Source organism: Schistocerca americana, chromosome 7, assembly GCF_021461395.2.
Source record: "Schistocerca americana isolate TAMUIC-IGC-003095 chromosome 7, iqSchAmer2.1, whole genome shotgun sequence".
Lineage (NCBI taxonomy): Eukaryota > Metazoa > Arthropoda > Insecta > Orthoptera > Acrididae > Schistocerca > Schistocerca americana.
The window spans coordinates 289986643-290002478 of NC_060125.1; the positions used below are offsets into that span (position 1 = coordinate 289986643).

General features: G+C 43.2%; 1 protein-coding gene across 1 annotated transcript in view; it reads right to left on the minus strand.

Annotated features, from left to right (window-relative positions):
• The window catches only part of LOC124622882 (myrosinase 1-like), a 96067-nt gene that overhangs the window by 62002 nt on the left and 18229 nt on the right, over nt 1-15836 (minus strand). The window lies entirely within an intron of this gene.

The following is a 15836-nucleotide window of genomic DNA, read 5'->3' on the forward strand; positions in this document are numbered from 1 at the left end:
GCTAGCATTAATCACTTATATTCGTAAATACTGTAAAGCACAAATTAAAAATTAATTACGTTTATTATTTTTTCGAAAATTTTTTATACATATGTATTCAAATTCCACTGCCACTTTAATACTTTTACTTACTGAGGTATGAATATAGTTTTATATTTTCCTTCAACATACAATTCATATGGACATTCTGCGTCACATTTGTGGGGGTTCTACCATGTCTGAAAACGGTCGGAAACTGTAATTTAGCTAAACTACAGAAAGCTACATTGTTACCAGGTTATTGGGTTCTAACAAAATATTAATTGTTCACCGATATTCTGTAAAGCCACAGCAACTGGTGCTGAGGAACAAAAGATCGATTTAGAAAGAAAAGATGTTTGTTTCAGAACGAAATTTTCACTCTGAATCGAAGTGCTCGATGTTATGAAACTTCCTGGAGGATCAAAACTGTGTGCCGGATCGAGATTCGAATTCGGAACCTTTGCTTTTCGTTGGCAAGTTCTCTACCGATAGAGCTACGCAAGCATGACTCATTGATCCATTCTCACAGCTTTACTTCCGCCAGTACCTCATCTCCTACCTTCTAAACTTCAGAGACGCTCTTGTCCGGAACTTGCAGTACTAGCGCTCCTGGAGGAAAAGTTATTGCAGAGGCATGGCTTACCTACCGCCTCGGAGATCTAGAGCATTTGCCCGGAAAAGACAAAGGTTTAGAATTCGGAACTCGGTCCTGTACACAGTTCAGATTTGCCAGGGGAAGTAGAGTACTTGCCCGCGAAAGGCAACGGTCCCAGGTTCGATTCTCGGTCCGGGACAGAGTTTCATCTGCCACGAAGTTTCAAGAAAATTGTTACTTACTGTACCACCACCAAAAACATCTTTAGAGACGAAGCGCGAATTTTGCTGGGTTGAGAAAGGCAAACGCCAGTGTCCTTTGCAAAGGAACTAACCCAGCATTTTCATTATTCAACTTTGGAAAGCCTATATCTACATGCCAATAGAGAGTATAAGTCTCGCTCAGTACAAAGACGAAGTGGCTATTACTGTAGAGAAATGAAACGTCTACCCACTCTTTAAAACGAGATACGAAACGAGTGAAGGCCTCTCTCAAAATACGTAGAACAGTACCAGTATCCTCTCACTTCTAATTACCTTCACCATCTGTGTAACTATAAAACATCGGACGTATCTTGGTGGCAGCTTGCCTAGGATCTCTGACACCTCAAGGAAGGGAGTCACGAATTCTTAGTTTTTTCTTCCTCTCCTATACGCCTCAGGTACTTGGTGTACCACTACTGCACGTAGCCTGGTGAAATGTTATGTTTCAAAGTTTCTGCTATTCGTGTAACTGAGGTGGGACTTTTTAAGAGCCTGGTGCATGTGGAAAATCGCCTAAATGCTGGCTGGCATATGGACCCCCCCTCGTTACTCCAAGGGATCTATCCTCCCACTCCCTCAAACCCTGTCCCGCAACCGGGCTTTGTAACGAGCTCAGCTGCTGCGATGGGTGCATGTGAACAACTAAAATAGAAAATATATCATGTATCAAAAAGGACTTTACAGCTTTGAAAATTCGTACAAATTTATTCATAAGACATGCAGACTTGGTGTCATCTTCTCCATCTTGAAGGAAGGTAGATCAGGGTTTGACAGTTTGGTAAGGCATCTCCTAAATGTCCATTTTCCACGTATGTAGATGGACTGCGGTGTGGCAATTGCATGGTCCCCACATTTACTGGTCCTGACACCTCCTGACGTTTTCTTTTGGGGAATCGTCAGCGTTACATTGTTTGTTCCAACCTTACCAGCTTCTCTATCAGAACTCGGAGTTAGAATCTATTCCACAATTGCACAAGTTATACCCGACACGCTGTAGCGAGTTTGGTAAAAAAATCGACATCAGATGGGATGTGTGACACATAATCAACGGAATTCACTTTTAACCTGTTTAGGAATTTGGCAAAAATTCGATGTATTTTTCTATAAAATGACCCGGAATCCATGTAGGTTAAATAAATGAAACAAAATGTGTTTCCAAAGTTGAAAAGCCGTTTTTCATACATCCTACACAGGGTGAAAGGGTATGAGTCAAGATATTTCTGTTGGTGACTGACGACGATGTATTGAACAACATTCTATCAGTATTTAGGTCATTTGAAGATTGCTAATTACAGTTAATACAAATCGTATGCTTTTAAGTGGGGTAGGACCTCCAACCACATGTGCCAAGACTAGGCCATTAATGTTTATTTTCCAATGGGCAGCAGGTCAGAGGCTGCAGTTTGAATGCGTGGGCGCAAAACAATAGTCTATCCTGACAGGGGTAGTCCATGTAGTGATGCAGTTACGTTTGTGGGAAGACTGTTCGAAGCAGAGATAAAACAACCAACGCACTGATGTGCGTACATATTAAGGTACCACATATAAACATATGTGCAATTATACAAGTTACAGCCTGATTAGTAGTGGAACAAGTAGATGAATTCTCGTATCTAGGTAGAAATATTACATCGTAAACCAAAAGTAAGGAAAATATCAGAAATGGATTGAAACAAGCAAGAGAAATTTTGTTTTTTAAAAGATCTCAACTGGTATTAGACAGCAATATGGAAATGTATGTCTGGAAGCAAGTATTGTATGGAAGTGAAACGTGAATAACCGCGAATGCGTAAAAGAAAATTTGTTATTACCGAAGGATGTTAACAAAAGTAATTGATAATGAATAACCGAAAACACAAAAGCAATTTTTTTTCAAGCTCTTTTCAGTCGAGAAATTCACAAGTGAAAATCCGATTAAGCTTTGTGGACATGTGCAGTGGAATGTCTCTGACATGCCCATCGATCGCATCACGTCGCACACTCCAGTCCCGAGCGCACAGCGAGCACTTAGAGAGAGTTAGAATAATAGAATCTCAACATCTACATCTACATTTATACTCCGCAAGCCACCCAACAGTGTGTGGCAGAGAGCACTTTACGTGCCACGGTCTTTAACGCTCTTTTCTGTTCCAGTTGCGTATGGTTCGTGGAAGAACGACTGTCTGAAAGCCTCCGTACGTGCTCGAATCTCTCTAATTTTACATTCGTGATCTCCTCAGGAGGTATAAGTAGGGGGAAGCAATATATTCGATACCTCATCCAGAAACGAACCCCCTCGAAACCTGGACGGCAAGCTACACCGCGATGCAGAGCGCCTCTCTTGCAGAGTCTGCCACTTGAGTTTGCTAAACATCTCCGTAACGCTATCACGGTTACCAAATAACCCTGTGACGAAACGCGCCGCTCTTCTTTGGATCTTCTCTACCTATTCCGTCAACCCGATCTGGTACGGATCCCACACTGATGAGCAATACTCAAGTATAGGTCGAACGAGTGCTTTGTAAGCCACCTCCTTTGTTGTTGGACTACATTTTCTAAGGGCTCTCCCAATGAATCTCAACCTGGCACCCGCCTTACCAACAATTTATTTTATATGATCATTTCACTTCATTCGTTCCGCACGCATACTCCCAGATATTTTACAGAAGTAACTGCTACCAGTGTTTGTTCCGCTATCATATAATCATATAATAAAGGATCCTTCTTTCTATGTATTCGCAATACACTACATTTGTCTACGTTAAGGGTCAGTTGCCACTCCCTGCACCAAGTGCCTATCCGCTGCAGATTTTCCTGCATTTCGCTACAATTTTCTGATGCTGCAACTTCTCTGTATACTACAGCATCATCCGCGAAAAGCCGCATGGAACTTCCGACACTATCTACTAGGTCATTTATATATATTGTGAAAAGCATTGGTCCCTTAACACTCCCCTGTGACACGCCAGAGGTTACTTTAACGTCTGTAGACGTCTCCCCATTGATAACAACATGCTGTGTTCTGTTTGCTAAAAACTCTTCAATCCAGCCACACAGCTGTTCTGATATTCCGTAGGCTCTTACTTTGTTAATCAGGCGACAGTGCGGAACTGTATCGAACGCCTTCCGGAAGTCAAGGAAAATAGCATCTACCTGGGAGCCTGTATCTATTATTTTCTGGGTCTCATGAACAATTCGGAGTAGGTATTAAAATCCATGGAGAAGAAATAAAAACTTTGAGGTTCGCCGATGACATTGTAATTCTGTCAGAGACAGCAAAGGACTTGGATGAGCAGTTGAACGGAATGGATGGTGTCTTGAAGGGAGGATATAAGATGAACATAAACAAAAGCAAAACAAGGATAATGGAATGTAGTCGAATTAAGTCGGGTGATGTTGAGGGTATTAGATTAGGAAATGAGACACTTACAGTAGTAAAGGAGTTTTGCTATTTAGGGAGCAAAATAACTGATGATGATCGAAGTAGAGAGGATATAAAATGTAGACTGGCAATGGCAAGGAAAGCGTTTCTGAAGAAGAGAAATTTGTTTACATCGAGTATAGATTTAAGTGTCAGGAAGTCATTTCTGAAAGTATTTGTATGGAATGTAGCCATGTATGGAAGTGAAACATGGACGGTAAATAGTTTGGACAAGAAGAGAATAGAAGCTTTCGAAATGTGGTGCTACAGAAGAATGCTGAAGATTAGATGGGTAGATCACATAACTAATGAGGAAGTGTTGAATAGGATTAGGGAGAAGGGAAGTTTGTGGCACAACTTGACGAGAAGAAGGGATTGGTTGGTAGGACATGTTATGAGGCATCAAGGGATCGCCAATTTAGTATTGGAGGGCAGCGTGGAGGGTAAAAATCGTAGGGGGAGTCCCAGAGATGAATACACTAAGCAGATTCAAAAGGATGTAGGTTGCAGTAGGTACTGGGAGATGAAGAAGCTTGCACAGGATAGAGTAGCATGGAGAACTGCATCAAACCAGTCTCAGGACTGAAGACCACAACAACAACAACAACATGAACAAATAAAGCAAGTTGGGTCTCACACGATCGCTGTTTCCGGAATCCATGTTGATTCCTACAGAGTAGATTCTGGGTTTCCAAAAACGACATGATACACGAGCAAAAAACATGTTCGAAAATTCTACAACAGATCGACGTCAGAGATATAGGTCTATAGTTTTGCGCATCTGCTCGACGACCCTTCTTGAAGACTGGGACTTCCTGTGCTCTTTTCCAATCATTTGGAACGTTCCGTTCCTCTAGAGACTTGCGGTACACGGCTGTTAGAAGGGGGGCAAGTTCTTTCGCGTACCCTGTGTAGAATCGAATTGGTATCTCGTCAGGTCCAGTGGACTTTCCTCTGTTGAGTGATTCCAGTTGCTTTTCTATTCCTTGGACACTTATTTCGATGTCAGCCATTTTTTCGTTTTTGCGAGGATTTAGAGAAGGAACTGCAGTGCGGTCTTCCTCTGTGAAACAGCTTTGGAAAAAGGTGTTTAGTATTTCAGCTTTACGCGTGTCATCCTCTGTTTCAATGCCATCATCATTCCGGAGTGTCTGGATATGCTTTTTCGAGCCACTTACTGATTTAACGTAAGACCAGAACTTCCTAGGATTTTCTGTCAAGTCGGTACATAGAATTTTACTTTCGAATTCACTGAACGCTTCGCGCATAGCCCTCCTTACGCTAACTTTGACATCGTTTAGCTTCTGTTTGTCTGAGAGGTTTTGGCTGCGTTTACACTTGGAGTGAAGCTCTCTTTGCTTTCGCAGTAGTTTCCTAAATTTGTTGTTGAACCACGGTGGTTTTTTACCGTCCTTCACAGTTTTACTCGGCACGTACCTGTCTAAAACGCGTTTTACGATTGCCTTGAACTTTTTCCATAAACACTCAACATTGTCAGTGTCGGAATAGAAATTTGTAGTTTTGATCTGTTAGGTAGTCCGAAATCTGCTTTCTATTACTCTTGCTAAACAGATAAACCTTCCTCCCAGCAAGTACTATCATTCTATCTCTTCATGCCGAACTCTGTCTTTTCCATGCAGCCCACAAAACTTAACATGTGTGTCTTTCTTCAGGGGCAATGCTCAGCTGCAAACTGCAGGTCCAACAAAGACACTCGTGCAGCGTTTTCGATGGGAAGTGTTTGATCACCAACCATACATCCTGGACTTGACTCCCTCTGAGTTCCATTTCTTGGTTCACATGAACGACTGGCTAGGAGGACAGCATTTTGGCTCAGACAACAAGCTCCGGAACAGCGCAGGGAATTGGAAGAAAGTACAGGAGGCTGCATTCTAAGACGAGATTATTGCAAAGTTGGTATCACACTAGGAAAAATGTCTAAGTCGGAGCGGCGACTAGGTAGTATGTTAGCTAGAAAGTAAAGTTAAATGTTGTACATGCAATATTTTTAATTTTCATTGTGGTTTCCAGTCCATCTCGCACCGATCGGAGCATGAAAAAATATCTCGTGATACGTGAGAAAAGAAGTTTATTGTAAACTCTTACGAGAAGACCGTATAGATAAGTGGGTCCTGGTATCCAGGACCAAGGATACAAAATGGAGGAGTGTCTTCTCTCTCCGTCCAGCTCTGAGGAGAAGAAAAAAAATATAATATAGTCACGTGATTTTCTGTCAAGATAATGATTTTAAAGCCGGTATTACGCAGGTTTTTAGCAGAGTCGCAAAGGGAACTTTTTTATGGCTACTTACATGTCACCAACGTCTTCCAAAATACAGTGCCCAGTCACATTAACGTGACCACTTGTTAAGCGCCAGAATAACCATATTTTGCGACACGGACCGCTGCGAGACGTACGGGAAGATAGTAAATGTGGTTATGCAAGGTACCGACAGAGACGTGGGTGATGTCGTCAGTCATACGACCACACCGCCGCCTGAGAGATCGATCCGTCGGATGCGATTCTCTCGATAAACGGAACAGAAGAACGTCTGTGCTAGCCACAGAGTACACAGCCAGTCGCAGTACTTGTGCTCTCCACGAGGCGCCGCTAGGCCACTTCATGTGTAGCAGGAGTGAAGTGCAGTTGTGCTAGTCTACAGTTCGTAGCCGCGCTTAGTAGTCAGCCAGCGCCGATGTTAGTCATCGTCTGCAGCTCAGTCATTGCTGCCGTAGAGTCTCTTCTTCAAATTCACCAGATTCGACGTTCAAGATTGTTGTTGTTGTGGTCTTCAGTCCTGAGACTGGTTTGACGCAGCTCTGCATGCTACCCTATCCTGTGCAAGTTTCTTCATCTCCCAGTACCTACTGCAACCTACATCTTTCTGAATCTGATTAGTGTATTCATCTCTTGGTCTCCCTCTACGATTTTTACCCTCCACGCTGCCCTCCAATACTAAATTTGTGATCCCTTGATGCCTCAGAACACGTCCTAACAACCGGTCCCTTCTTCTCGTCAAGTTGTGCCACAAACTCCTCTTCTCCCCAATTCTATTCAATTACTCCTCATTAGTTATGTGATCTACCCATGTAATCTTCAGCACTCTTCTGTAGCGCCACATTTCAAAGCTTCTATTCTCTACCTGTCCAAACTATTTATCGTCCATGTTTCACTTCCATTCATGGCTACACTCCATACAAATACTTTCAGAAACGACTTCCTGACACTTAAATCTATACTCGATGTTAACAAATTTCTCTTCTTCAAAAACGCTTTCCTTGCCATTGCCAGTCTACATTTTATATCCTCTCTACTTCGACCATCATCAGTTATTTTGCTCCTCAAATAGCAAAATTCCTTTACTACTTTAAGTGTCGCATTTCCTAATCTAATGCCCTCAGCATCACCCGACTAAATTCAACTACATTCCATTATCCTCGTTCTGCTTTTGTTAATGTTCATCTTATATCCTCCTTTCAAGATACTGTCCATTCCATCCAACTGCTCATCCAAGTGCTTTTCTGTCTCTGACAGAATTACAATGTCATCAGCGAACCTCAAAATTTTTATTTCGTCTCCATGGATTTTAATACCATCTCCGAATTTTTCTTTTGTTTCGTTTACTGCTTGCTCAATATACACATTTAATAACATGGGGGAGAGGCTACAACCCTGTCTCACTCCCTTCCCAACCATTGCTTCCCTTCCATGTCCCTCGACTCTTATAATTGCCATCTGGTTTCTGTAGAAATTGTAAATAGCCTTTCGCTCCCTGTATTTTACCCCCGCCACCTTTAGAATTTGAAAGAAAGTATTCCAGTCAACATTGTCAAAAGCTTTCTCTAAGTCTACAAATGCTAGAAACGTAGGTTTGCCTTTCCTTAGTCTTTCTTCTAAGATAAGGCGTTAGGTCAGTATTGCCTCACGTGTTCCAATATTTCTACGGAATCCAATTTGATCTTCCCCGATGTCGGCTTCTACCAGTTTTTCCATTCGTCTGTAAAGAATTCGTGTTAGCATTTTGCAGCTGTGACTTATTAAACTGATAGTTTGGTAATTTCCACATCTGTCAACACCTGCTTTCTTTGGGATTGGAATTATTATATTCTTCTTGAAGTCTGAGGGTATTTCGCCTGTCTCATACATCTTCCTCACCAGATTGTAGAGTTTTGTCAGGACTGGTTCTCCCAAGGCTGTCAGTAGTTCTAATGGAATGTTGTCTACTGTAATTCAAGATTACGAAAGATTAATTCGAATGGTTCGAATAGCTCTAAGCACTATGGGGCTTAATATCTGAGGTCATCAGTCCCCTAGACTTAGAGCTACACCATAGGACGCCTAAGGGGGGGAGGGGGGTTCGTTGAACCCACAATTTTTTTATGTCCCCTGCTTTTGCCCAAGTAACATTCATACTACATAGGCCTATTCCCTTTCAGTTATTGTTTGTTGGCTATTTATGAAACGTTAGTGTCAATATAGTTTATAGAAAATTCCTGCTTTGAAAGAAAAAGTAAATAAACTTATTATGGGTCCTACAAACCCCACCTCCCTTAGGATTCCATGCTATAGAAAATTTCCCTTAGTAGGATTTCGTATTTCTCATGTCTACAACAATGATAGTTAGTTTCTTGTTGGTTGGTATTCTTGATATTCACAACAATCGGTTTACTTTCAGAGCTAGTGATTGTTGATGTCAGTCAGCTGTTATTTATCTTGTAAACTTGCAGTGAGTTAGTGCAGTTCCCTACTGTTCACACCCAGACTTAGAAATGACTAAAAGAATATGTGACTCGTCTTTAGAAAGAGTTCTGAATGGAATTTTAGATGAAGATTCTGACTCAGGGAGTGAAAGTGACTATGAGGATGGTGTTATGGAGTATGATTCAGATCGGGAAAGTGATGTGGATGTTAGAGAAGATAGCGCAGCTTCAGGCAGTGACCATCAGGATGTTATTGTGGCCAAGTCTGGAAGAAGGTACGTAACCACACAGCCTAGAATTTCTCGGAGGTCTGTTGCTAATACAGTAAGAGAGCAGGCAGGAGTAACTCCAGCTGGTGTTTACCATTCGTCTGGAGAAGCCTTGAAGTTACTTCTTACGCCTGACATCGTGGATGTTATAGTAAAACATTCAAATGAAGAGGCAGTTAGGTGAAACGTTACTTTGACTAATGAGAAAGAATTGTACGCCTTTATAGGAATCCTGATACTTATGGGAGCAAATAAGGACACTTCTGTCAGTGTACACGATCTTTCGTCAGACATAATTGGTCGGCCAGTTTACAAGGGTATTATGGCAAGAGAACGTTTCAAGGAACTTATTGCAATCATAAGGTTTGATGACAAAAGTACCCGCCAGCTAAGAAGGGAAGCAAACAAGGTCACAGCAATCCGTGATATTTTCAACAAAGTGAATGATAGGTTTCCACTATTGTATAAACCAGGGGTACACCTCACCATTGATGAGATGCTCAGCTGCTTTAGAGGGCACTGCCCCTTCAAAGTATTTATGGAGGACAAACTGGGCAAGTATGGCATCATTATACGCATGATGTCCGATGCAGTTGACAGATACGTCTTGAATATGGAACCCTATGCAGTTAATGTTCAGAATTGGTCGAAAGAAGAACGGAGTTCAGCAGCTGTCATCAAACGTCTGGTAGCACCTGTGAAAAATACTGGTCGAAATATTACTCTAGACCGATACTACACAACGGTGGATTTGGCGGAAGAGTTACACGAAGATTACAAAGTTACTACAGTAGGAACTCTCCAGTCAAACAGGAAGCATATTCCAGACATAATGAAGAACACGTCAAATCGAGAGGTATATTCATCAATGTTCCACAGACCCATCAACACGTAGACCTCCAGTAATTTTGGTGTCATACACAGTGAAAACGAAACCAAGTAAAAACTTACTGATGTTGTCAACAATGCACCAAGATAAAGGCACTGTTGGAGGAGAGATGAATACAACCGAAATAAATGCATATTATAATTCCTCTAAAGGTGGAATTGATACCATTGATCAAATGGTGCGTATGTACACCTGCAAGAGGGGAACAAAGAGGTTGCCTCCATCTGTATCTTACTCTCTCATCGACATTTGTGCTATCAACGCAACCACCATATTCATCCAGGAACATCCAAGATGGAATGGAAAGAAACACAACAAATGGAAACTTTAGCTTCTGTAAGCTGGGATGGAACTAGTGAAATTGCAGGTAGAAGAAAGAAGTGCCAATGCAAGAGGGTTATGTAACCAAATTGTTCAATCAATGGAGACTATTCTACAAAAGAAAATCAAGGAAGTGACAACAGAAGCACGTCAGCCTCCTGCAGGGACAGGTCGGTGCCATATTTCTGTATGAGAATCTAAAACAAAGAAGCAGAAGTACAACAATCTAACTGAACCAAAACAGTATTGTGGACAGTATGATAAACATGTGTGTAACACACATTCAGAAAAAATTGTGAAGTTTATCTCTTGCTTTGAAGTTGAGGACTCAGAGTAGTTTATTCTATATGAACACATCTGTATTTTGTATTGTAATATGCCAATTTTTTATTCACTCAATCCTATAATTATAACAATTAACAACATTTATAAACCGATGCCTTAGTTAAAATACATAAACTATTTTGAAAGTCGTAATTTTTCTTCTGTAAACTTATTTAATACCTGTGAGCCCGCTGAATCCCCCCCTTAGGCATCCAAGATAGAAAAAAAAGGCTTGGGCGTCCTAGGGTTAAACCCAACTAACCTAAGGACATCACACAAATCCATGCCCGTGGCAAGATTCGAACCTGCGACCGTAGCAGCAGCACGGTTCCAGACTAAAGCGCCTAGAACCGCTCGGCCACAGCGCCCAACTAGAGGTTAATTGAGATTTGTGACTTGTAAATTGTGTCATTCTACAGACGCTTAATCTAGTCGCGTCTTCTATAATCGTCAACCAACCGGTCATGGACTACAATAAAGTAATAAATCCTTTCTTATCTTGTACTCCTGCTAATTAATTGTGTTTTCCTGTTGTAGCTACCAAGCAGTCTTGGCATAGTAGAACCCACGCTTCCACCTTCTTGGCTACCTCATATTTGCTACGTCATGTTGATGGACTCGGTTATGGTGGAAGACCGAGAGCCATCGATGTGCTGCCATGCCGACTCCAGTGCCTTGGCCAGCTGTCCAAACTGCGTGTATGAATGGACATGGTCTATAGAGATAGATGCGTACTTGTTGTGTGGATCCACTGAACCTCCCAGAATGACAAGATCAACCTGTCTGTCCCAGACGATAACGCATGGGGTACCTGCTTTCACACGTTTGCTCTCAGACGTTTCACGTCGTACATGACAACGATCATCTGCCCGATCGAGCATAAAACGTGAGTCACCTGAAAAGGCCACCCGCCGCAAATCCCATCCTTCGTCGCCGATGTACAGCAGTCGGTGAGGGTGCGTGAAGCAGACACGTACTGCGGGAGCCCATATACAGCAACGTTTGCTGAAAAGTTCTTGAGGAGACACAGTTGGTTCCTCTCAGAGGTCAGTTTCCCGACGGTTGCAAATCTGTTTGCCGTCGTTCACCCCTACGGCCCGAGGTCCACCACTGTGGCCTCGCCACTGGTTTTGGATAACGCGATTTACCATGCGCAGTACACTTTAACCACAGCAGCATGAAAACAGTTTACAGACTTAGTACTTCCGGAAATGCTTCCAGCCACGACCCGAAGCCTAATGTTCATGCCATTTTGGGTGTCTAACACGCATAGCGAAATAGACCACTGTTTCCCGCAACCCCCTGACACACTTTATTTACTTCCACTGCTAGTGCTCCCGCCTGACATCAAACATAGGCGGTGGTCACATTAATGTGACTGGACCCCCAGGTCTAGCCCCCCCCCCCTCCTCCCCCTAAAAATTGTCGTATGGGCACCCTTGTCCATGAATAGTTACCTTGGTGACGGTATGAGCAGTAGAAGTGGAAAATAGTAGATACAGACAAAGAATGAAACGTGAACATGAAGTTTGTAAATATATGTGAAAAGATCTACCCAAGATTGGAAAAGTGAGACAGCAAAAAATCAAATAAAACAGTCTCTAGTTATTTTTGTCCTGCCACTGGTCTGAAATTGACACAAATCAAATCACGCAGCATTTGCTTACTGAAAGAAGTAAACATATATTGATATAATGTTTTCCTACAATCAATTATTCTAAATTTATGTATAGCGTTACACAGAGGTTCCGTGACGCCACGTAGGAGCAAGTGTCTCCCCCACAGTAAATTCCGTTTCGTGTAGCTGCCATGCACAGCTGAAATAGCAAAATAAATCCTAGTTAACAATGGCAGTATACATGCGTAGTACACCCCGATTCGGAACTGGCCAAGATTTGAAACATAGATTAAAACTGTTTGGCAGACGGAGACTCGAAATCGGGGTCTTCGCGATGGCTATGTCTCCGCAGTATCCTTTCTTCCTGGAGTGCTATATCCGCAAGTTTTGCCGGAGAACGTCTGTGAAGTATGGAAGGTAGGAGATGAGTTTCTGCCGGAAGTAAGGCTGTGAGGACGGGTCATGAGTCATGCTTGGAAAGTTGAGCCGGCCGTCGGGCTTAACCAGCTGTGCAGTGCGGACGCTGCTGTTTACCTTGAGCGGCCATAACTTACGTGTACTAGAACCATGGCCACTGTTCCAGAAAACCCACACTGTTCAAAATGTTCAAATCTGTGTGAAATATTATGGGACTTAACTGCTAAGGTCATCAGTCCCTAAGCTTACACACTACTTAACCTAAATTATCCTAAGGACAAACACACACACCCATGCCCGAGGGAGGACTCGAACCTCCGCCGGGACCAGCCGCAAAGTCCATGATTGCAGCGCCTTAGACGGCTCGGCTAATCCCGCGCGGCAAAAAAACACACACTACTAGTCACCTTCTGCAATAACTACACCCGACCATAGACCTTGGATATGGAACGGCTCGTGCGCAACGTAACTAAGATCCCAGCTTCCGACATTTTGGCCATCCATTCGTCAATCTTAAGCAGCACGGTGAACGTCAGATTCGTCAATGACATGGTGTGCGAAAGAATGCTCTGTGCCACCAAACATGGATTATGCTTTCGCCGCGCCGACGGCAGTGTCCATGCGGTCACTGTCGACCACGCAGACTTGGGCATGCACACCATATGAGTTTTCGATCACCGTTTCGAGCTCCTAGCGGAAGACGTTATCGCGGCCTTCCGCCCCCGTGGTACTGTACATGGCCACACCGCCGAACTCTGGGTGCAGTTCCCGCGTTCTTAACGGTGTACGACAGATCACCATCAATCTCCGCTGCCACGTTCTATCTAAACCGCAAATCAGCGGGTGCCGCGAGATCATCGTACACGACGGCCAACCCTATACCTGTTCCGAGTGCTCCAAAGAAAGCCACCTCAGAACTGAGTGTTACCCACGCATCACGCAACTGCCAGCCGCTATTGTAGCGCCTCCGACTCTGTTTTACCGACCACTTACGCATCGGCGTCTCTTCTCCTCTTATCGACCGTCGTCCGTCGGATCACGCATTGATAACCTTTCAAGTTGCTACGGATACCGCCGCGGTCGACTCGTCACGCTCACAAATCGACCATACTCCGGCGCCACTACCAATAGCGACGACTTATGATCCCATCCCGGTCAATGATATGCGAAGGCCATCTTCCAAGACCGTCTTCTGGGACGGACATGCAAACAATTTTCACCCAAAAGACGCAAGAGGAGGCGACGTAGAGCCTCGGACCGACAAAACTAACTTCCCCTGAGGCTCCGAGGCCGTCCAATACGACGAGGCCTCGGAGAACCTGCGCGACGACAAGAACGACGACAACGTAACGTCGGCTCTGGCTGTGCCGGTACCTACTGTGCCGGTTCCCCTGGGTGCCCCTGAACCAACGGCCTCCACCATTATGACTGCCACCGAGACTTCCTCCTCTTTTACGAACAAGGAGGAACGTCAGAACGCCACACCGACAGCACCGCTGATGGCGTAAGTGACGATGTCGACGATGGCACGAACTACACTCTGGGGACTGAGTTACTGCAGTTGTTTTTGTTGCGGTCTTCAGTCCTGAGACTGGTTGGATGCAGCTCTCCATGCTACTCCATCCTGTGCAAGTTTCTTCATCTCCCAGTACTTACTGCAACCTACATCCTTCTGCATCTGCTTACTGTATTCATCTCTTGGTCTTCCTATAAGATTTTTACCCTCCACGCTGCCCTCCAATGCTAAATTTGTGATCCCTTGATGCCTCAGAACATGTCCTACCAACCGGTCCCTTCTTCTTGTCAAGTTGTGCCACAAACTCCTCTTCTCCCCTATGCTATTCAATACCTCCTCATTAGTTACGTGATCTACCCATCTAATCTTCAGCATTCTTCTGTAGCACCACATTTCGAAAACTTCTATTCTCTTCTTGTCCAAACTATTTATCGTCCATGTTTCACTTCCATACATGGCTAAACTCCACATAAATATTTTCAGAAACGACTTCCTGACACTTAAATCTATGCTCGATATGAACAAATTCCTCTTCTTCAGAAACGCTTTCCTTTCCATTGCCTGTCAACACTTTATATCCTCTCTACCTCGACCATCATCGGTTATTTTGCTCCCCAGATAGCAAAACTCCTTTACTACTTTAAGTGTCTCATTTCCTAATCTAATTCCCTCAGCATCACCCGACTTAATTCGACTACATTACATTATGTTCGTTTTGCTTTTGTTGATGTTCATCTTATACCCTTCTTTCAAGACACTGTATATTCCGTTCAACTGCTCTTCCAAGTCCTTTGCTGTCTCTGACAGAATTACAATGTCATCGGCGAACCTCAAAGTTTTTATTTCTTCTCCATGGATTTTAATACCTACTCCGAATTTTCCTTTTGTTTGCTTTACTGCTTGCTCAATATGCAGATTGAATAACATCGGAGAGAGGCTACAACCCTGTCTCACTCCCTTTGCAACTACTGCTTCCCTTTCGTGTCCCTCGACTCTTATAACTACCATCTGGTTTCTGTACAAATTGTAAATAGCCTTTCGCTCCCTGTAATTTACCCCTGCCACCTTTAGAATTTGAAAGAGAGTATTCCAGTCAACATTGTCAAAAGCTTTCTCTAAGTCTACAAATGCTAGAAACGTAGGTTTGCCTTTCCTTAATCTTTCTTCTAAGACAAGGCGTAAGGTCAGTATTGCCTCACGTGTTCCAATATTTCTATGGAATCCAAACTGATCTTCCCCGAGGTCGACTTCTACCAGTTTTTCCATTCGTCTATAAAGAATTCTCGTTAGTATTTTGCAGCTGTGACTTAGTAAACTGATAGTTCGGTAATTTTCACATCTGTCAACACCTGCTTTCTTTGGGATTGGAATTATTATATTCTTCTTGAAGTCTGAGGGTATTTCGCCTGTCTCATACATGTTGTTCATCAGATGGTAGAGTTTTGTCATGACTGGCTGCCCCACGGCCGTCAGTAGTTCTAATGGAATGTTGTGTACTCCGGG